Here is a 7,919-nt window from a genome sequence, read left to right on the forward strand (position 1 = left end):
AGGGCATGCAGCTGCTGGAGTGAAGAAGGGACAGGCTGCGCATTCTCTGCAGACGAAGGCCCCAAGATAATGGGAAGACGCACGTGGTGGTACAGTCCCTGGAAGACCCACCCTTTGTGGCCTTCTTACCAGTGAGCTTGTGCCCAACTTTCCCCATTACAAAGCACTCCTCATGTTCAAGCACATTAAAGCCCCTGCCCAGAGTGGATGCAGCCAAAAGCATGAGCACCGATCCCCTCCTGTAAAAATGGCTAATCCAAATTCCACCTCTCCCTGAGCTAACTCCAGCAGCTCGTCATGCACCCAGCCCTTCCTACGCATTCGACCAGAAATCAGACCTCATTCAGAAGCCCTGGCTGGGAGACAAAGCTTTGTTTGGGATGCGCGCGCTCACGGAGCATGTCCTCATTTAGCCACAGAACAGGAAGCCGGATGATCCATTTTATGCAATGCGGAGGGGGGGGGGGATCCATGTGGCACACTGCATCTTCCAGTCAGAGTTCCTTGCTATAAATGAGACGTCGCCACAGCCAGGTCTGTGGGCTTGGCAGCCTGCCCAGGAGCAGTCTAAATCTCATTCTGCAGTTTGAGGCTTGCAGACAGCTATTTAACACAAAGAGCCAAGCTGTTATCTTTTCCCTTAGGGCTACCATCCCTTTCACTTCTCAAATGCCAAATTATAGTCTACATTTAATTTCAATGCCACAGGGAGATTCATGTCAGGGGAGGGCAGCTTCTTCGTTTAAAATTGGCTACATTAGATTAACAGTGATAAAGTTTGGGCAGGGAGGGCTGGGAAATAAAGACAGAAACAACTTCCTGTTTAAGCCATCATCTAATTTCCAAACCCATCAGAGGGCTTCTCTCTCTCTGTCTTTCACCTTTCCTTCCGTCCGTTGTGAGGGCTGAGGACAGGTCAGGAGCCACTGTCCTTGGCACTAGGTTATGGTATGGCTTTTGAGTCACCAGGTCAACATTTCATATTCTGATCAATGGAGAGACTGAGCAGAAGTAGTACAGCGCAGACTTTTTGGCAGTGGTGTTGAATCTCTTTCAGCCCGAGGCCAAATTCCATTGAGGAGAGGTGCGGGGGGGGGGGCGCATTCCAGGGGTGGGCGGGGCCAAAAGCAAAAGGGGGCCCCCTAAGAGGGCAAAAACCAGCCCAATAAGGACTGACCATGCTCAGTAGTGACAGTTGGAAAAGAAAATATGAAAACTGGGGTTTGGGGATGGGTGGAGAGAGAGCTTGGGCTCCTTACAGCATAGTATCCTGGAGGACATAGCTGGCTATCAGAAACCTTGAACAGGAGCCCTCCTGCTAGGAGGTGAGGATAGACTGCAACACTTTGTTGCAGGTCCCACTTTTATTATTATTAATTATGATGATAAATGTAAAATCCATGTTTGGGGAAGAGACCATAGGTCACTCAGGTTCAATCCCTTGCATCTTCAGTTCATGGAAGGTACCTGTCGATGCTAAAGACCTCTCCCTGAGACCATGCAGAGCTGCCAGTCGGAGTAAGCTACGGTGGACTAGGTGGACAAGTCCAACTTGGTAAAAGGCTGCTTCCTCTGTCCCTAGCTATGCTTACCATGCAGAAAATGGTCTACTGCACATAATGGGAGCACCTGATAGGTGCTGCCCAGTTTCATAAGATGATAGAGTTCTAGGTACGCATGGGGCTAGAAAACTCCCAAGAATCACCATGGACTCATGCCAAATCATCCACACATCATCACACATACATCAAAACCATGGTATGCTGCAAGCAGGGAACAAGGTTCACAGCACCAAAGTTTTAATAAAGCAGGCAGCTCCAGACAATTCAACATTATCATGCAAATCGTAACTACCACTTTCAGTTGTGGGCAATTGTGTGTGTATGTTTGTTTGTGTATTTTTGAAAACAAGCAAAATAAAGATATTGAACAGGAACATTTTTCATACTGGAATGAAATCTAATATTGTTAGAAAAAATAACCAGTTCTAGCAATATTTACTTTCCATATAAATAACACATGGTCCCGGCCACCTGACACATATGCATCTTAGCCTCACTGGAATGTGGCAGGAGCCTGTACTGCTCCATGAGTTGCACTCGCTTTGCCCAACTCCTGTCACATCTTTCCAGGACAATGAAGAAGTGAAGTGATTTATGGGCACATGATCCTCAAGACTCCTTCATGCAGGGGATGCAGAGATTAACGGCCTCAGACAGACATAGTACATTAAACGCGTTTTCAGCAATCAGTGACTATTTATTTAGGCAAACCATAACTTGTCACAAGTAAAATATTGTATCTTTGGGAACGTTCATTGCAAACTAACATTTTCCCTGTTGTCAAAAAAGCCTGCCAGGAATCATTGGTTGAAAGCCCGGATGAAATACCAAGGATGGATGAATACTACAGAATGTTGCTAAGGGGCTAATTCTGAGATGCTGTGCTTTTTGTATTGGAAAGAGCTTCCTTTTGTGATAAGTGTCTGTAAATATTATTTGTGTAGTTGTTACATTTCCCAGCTTTCCTCCAAGGAGCCCAAGGCAGTGTACATGATCCTCCTCTTCTCCATTTTATCCTCACAACTACCCTGTGAGGTGGGTATAGAGATGTGAAGGCCCAGAAAACCCCCCAGAAAATTTTAGAAAAACCTGTTTTTTTCCGTTTTTTTCCCCTGAGGACCATTTTTGTTTTTTTCTGAAAAACTGGAAAAATTGAACAGCTTTGGATTATTAAAATTTTTCTTTTAGAATTTAGGACAAAGTATTTATATATTGTTACCCAGCTGTTACTCCCCCCAAAATGCTTTCTAAAAACTATGTAATAAGAACACATTTATAGAAAGACTAGAGATGTAAAATGTCTGGAAATAATGAAGCCATGGGGAAAATGTTTTTTTAATCCTCCCTGTAAGATTCCCAGCATAGTCAGTTCTTTTATTCTTTATTAAAATTATTTATCTAAAGTATATTTTACTGATAGACATTTATGCTCAGTTTCCCAACATGTACAGTTACCACTGTACATTATTGACAGTAAATGTGCATTCTTGACAGCCTGGGTTTTGTTCTATAGAGTCCTGTGTTTCTGATGCTGTAGCGGTCATTAATATAATTCTATTCAGACAATAATTACAAATGTACTGAGTTTACTTTTAAAAGTGTTAAAATATAATGATAATTTTATGAACAAACTAAGTCATACATAAAATAACTTTAACAGAAAGGCTGCTTTATGTTCCTAAGGCAGCCCCCCCACCAACCTGGTGCCCTCTGGATGTTTTTGACTATAGTGCCCAGCATTCTTGATCATTGCCCATGCTGCCTGAGGCTGAAGGGAGCTGAAGTCAAAAATATCTGGAGGGCACCAGGTTGAGGAAGGCTGTCTTAAAGCAACGAAGTGACTTTAGATCTGTAAAGAGTGCTAAAAAAATTAGGAGTGCTTATTTTTCCATTTTTCCAAAAAACCTTAGAAAAAATGTTTTTTTTCCATGGCCTCAAAATTTCCAGAAACTTTACATCTCTAGGTAGGTGTAGTCAGGCATGATGATTACACAAATATCCAGACCAGCTTTCCCCATCCAGGGACCTCCTGATGGTTTTGGACTACAGCTCCCATCACCCTAACCAGTTGACTTGGGATGATGGGAGGTATAGTCCAAAGCCATCGGGAGGGTGCCTGGGTGGGGAAAGCTGATCTAGACTCTATTTGCACTGTGTGTACATGCTGTGAAATGCTGTGTGCAGGGGGAAGCCAGCACCAGTTGTGACTTCCCAGTGTGTGTGCACGCGCAGTTAGATATATGGGGTTTAAATGCTTTTTCCTACACTGATGTGCTTTCCATGTCAGAAATGCATACCCTCCAACATTTTTCAGATTAAAACTGGAACACTCTTGTGTTCTTGCAAGGGCGAAGGTAATCTGTAGTCTGCAAGAACAGGTCTAATTGCTCAGGCAACCAAGAAAGCCTGGCCTCATTCTGCCCTGTTGGTGCAAGAAGGCTAGTGTGGCTTCTTCTTGCCCTGCTGTTTCCTCCTTTGGGCAGAGCTGGATGGTTGCTGAATCCCCCAACCTGACACCCCTGAAGTCTCCAACCTGACAGTGATGGAGATGTCTCAGCTCAGTTAAGGATCTTGTCCCAGGCAAATGTGTTTGGAAAAGAAACTAAAGCGTGGATATCTCCAAACTTTCTCCAGTTAGGGACATAGGGAGCTGCCTTTTTCCAAGTCCATCTATGTCAGCCTTCCCCAACCTGGGTCTGTCCAGATGTTGTAGATAAGGCTATCAATGGCCACTAGACATGATGACTGTGTATTAACCCCAGCATCAGAGGCAGTATGCTTCTCAATACCAGTTCCTAGGGAATATGAGTGGGAGGGTGGTATTGCGCCCATGTCCTACTTGTGGGCTTCCCACTGGGGCATTTGGTTGGTCACTGTGCAGACACAATGCTGGACTAGATAGGCCTTTGTTTGACCCAGGATGGTTCTTCTTATGTTCTTAATTCCTCCCATCAGTCCCAGACAGCTTGGCCAGTAATCAGGGATTATGGGAATTGTAGTCTGCAACATCTGGAGGACCCAAGTCAGGGAAGGCTTGTTTACACTGACTCACAGTGGCTCCCCAGGATTTATTTTTTATTACATTTATATACCACCCAACAGCTGTAGCTATTGCCCAATAGCCGATTTCAGACCTGGACCTAATGCATGCAAAGCATGTGCTCTACAACTGAGCCACGAAAGCTCAGATACCAATTTTGACACTGGATGTTTGTTTGCAGCATGCAGTGCACATCTGACCAGCAAGATTTGCACCCACTGTGCACCTGTTTTAACACAGTGGTCAGGACAATTGAATTTGCTATAGCTGCGGTATACTGACATGGAAAAAGCTTGCAGGAATGATGCCACTTTGTTCCTCCTTAAAAGGTGAACAGAACTCCTCTCACAACCAACATGTAGAAACTGTCAGTCTGGAGATGAGCAAAGATAAAGCAAGGTTAAAATAAGAAACAGATGCAAGAGGCTACATTACTGTCTCCAGCAATGGAAATAAACAGCATCATTCTACTGCATGAAGGTTTGCCCTACTAGATACCGGTGTGCTGCACTGTGAGACAAGGAAACACTCCCACTACACCTGGTTCTTGTTCCAATTTTCTTGCTCAGCCTAATTTAAATCCTAATTTAAATCCCTTGGCACTGAACCCTGCTGCATCTGGCTCAGTCACAGAAAACCGCGAGTTATTGAATGCATCATAATGTGCTGAGATCTGCTAAATATAGAATAAACAGTTTGTAAAGCAAAAACAAAAAACAAAAAACTCCACCACCAGATTGCAATTAAAAACACATTAAAGGTGTGAAACAGGAATCGGGATGCAGGGATTATTACTCTTAAGATCTTGGAACACCACTGTGTGGCTTCTTTGCGATCTCCCACCAGCACTCATCCAGAAAGTTATTATCTGGATTAAATTGGCTAGTAAAAAGGAAAGCAGGAGGGGGGGAGGGGAAAGGCAGCAAAAGTCTTTGCTCTGAGACAGAACAAGATAATTCACTGCTGCAGTCTGAAGCATGGAGAGGAGCTGGGTCTTTTGTTATTATTAATATCTACCTTGCACTCAACCAAGATGGAAACCCCATTGTGTTAGGCGCTGTACAAATAAGCATATTCAGCAAAAGGTAGAGACTATGCATGAAACAAAGAGAAGGTGCAATCTAGCCAATACTGCAGCTGTGCAACCCATTTCGCTTCAGTAGTGGGGCTAGCAAAGGGCCACACAGAAATCAGTGGAGGTTATGCATTGCTTTATTTGCACAGTGCTTGCTTTATTGCTCTTAGAGAGGGGAGCAGTATTATTATCCCCATTGTACAGACAGAGAAAACAAGAACTGCAATCAGCAAACTACTTTCTCAGATGTAGCCTCTCCGACGTTTATGAGACTACTTGGATACAAATAGTTTGTATGACTGAAACATTTAGACTGCAGTCCTATGCACTCCCACTTGGGAGTTAAGTCTCATTTTAAATTCAATAGGACTTCTGAGTAAACATGCATATGATAGACTATAAGTGACTTAGACATGGTGAGTCTGGGAATCTGTGGCACAATCAGGAAGAAACTTTTATTTCCTGTATCCAGGAAGAACCATTTTGCTCTTGTTTATATCTCAGTGGACCTGAGTTGCCACACTGGCAACTCAGAGACTGATGCCACAGTGAGGCATGGGGACTGAGGTAATACATTGAAGCCACTCAGTGCCGGCTCCAGGTTTTTGAGGGCCCTTTGGTACCCTCAATGGGCCCCCTCCCTCAGTGAGTCTACCAGGTGACATCACCATTGTCACCCGCTGCCATTGCTCCTCATCCTCTTTCTCAGCATTGCTATCACTTGCTTGCTTGACAGGTAAGAGAGCCAGTGAGCGAGTAGGCAGTGGCAACTCCTGCTCTTCCTTCTCACCACCACCGTTGTCTGGCAGTGCAAGAGGCAGGTGAACATGCAGGTTGCAATGATGCAGAGGAGTAACTCCAGAGGACTCTTTTCAGTGGGCCTGTGATGGAGTGTGGCCCCTCGGCAGGTCCACACTCCATGCCTATCTTTAACGCCAGCCCTGCTGCCGCTGCTGAGCAGCAGCCATGGGAATGGGCTCCCACATTCTTACTTGAGAGGGAGACACAAAGTGGCAATGGAGGCAGAGGGCAGCTTTGTCAGCACCATGCAGACTGGCCAGCTGTACCCTGTGTGACCTGCTGGTATCAGTGCTTTGCACCCATGCAAACACAACTGGCCGTTCAGCAGCTACACACCTACACAGTGCTAACAGAGCTGTGTGCCACCTTGGCTGCGTCCTCACATTTCCCTAGGGCGAGGGCATGGGCTCTCCCATAGCAGTTCCTCAGTGTTGTCATGCAAGTACTGCCTCAGGCCTCATTGCCGACTTTGTTGGTTGCTTTAAATGGAAAAATATATATATATATCTGGATTGTCAGTCTGGCAACCCTACGAGTGGAGATATAATAGATGCGGTCCTGTGGATGCATATTTCATTTTGCCACAGAGAGACAAGTGGATGGGCCCCAGGGGTGAAGATTGTGGCAAGCCATGATGGAATTTGATCTCTTAGGGATAGAGCTAGGCCACTGTCTGCTAAGTCCAGATACTAGTTACCCGAGAGAACATGAGTTGCTGCTGGGCAGCCCTGTATGCGATTCCTTCCTCTCTTCTGTTGGTGCTACCTCACATCAGCCACCTCCTCATCTGCTCCTGTCCCATCACTGGGTCATTATTCTCCAGTGGAAGCACAAACAAGGAAGCACCTTCAAGTCAGTGTGCATGCCCGCTTCTACCTAGAGCAACAATTCTAGAAAACGTGGATGCAGTTCACATGGCCAGTGGAGTCTTGATACTCGAATCCTTCACCACCCACCACTGCTGCAAGTAAACAGGGATAAGGATCCAATATTTTTGACAAAACGTGTCCAAAAATGGCCACCCCTTCGTTGAGTCTCAAATTCACTGCCTAAGGTACCTTCAGCTCATCTCATGATCAAGTGGGCCTTAGCAAAAAGTACTACGTGGGAAGAACAGGAACGGTGTGCCAGGCTTAAGCTGCACATGACATTAATCACGTTTAGTTTTCCCCTCCAAGATTTTCCTTTACTTAGTTTAAGTATCTACCCAGGCCGCCGTCCCCAGTGGGAGACCACTGAGAGGCATGTTAATTGTTTCTTATTTTTTACCTCCAAATGGGTACCTATTTCTATTCCTCTATGTAGTGAAAAGGAACTGGGGGTATGGGTGGGGAAAGATTTTGATGTAGAAAACCACGGGAAAAGAAAGGGTTAAACTGCCCCTCTGACCCCTTCTCATCTTCCATTGAAAATTCCACAGTGGGCAACAATTAGATATTTT

Source organism: Heloderma suspectum, chromosome 2 (assembly GCF_057233095.1).
Source record: "Heloderma suspectum isolate Gila_16-S chromosome 2, 16-S_ref, whole genome shotgun sequence".
Lineage (NCBI taxonomy): Eukaryota > Metazoa > Chordata > Lepidosauria > Squamata > Helodermatidae > Heloderma > Heloderma suspectum.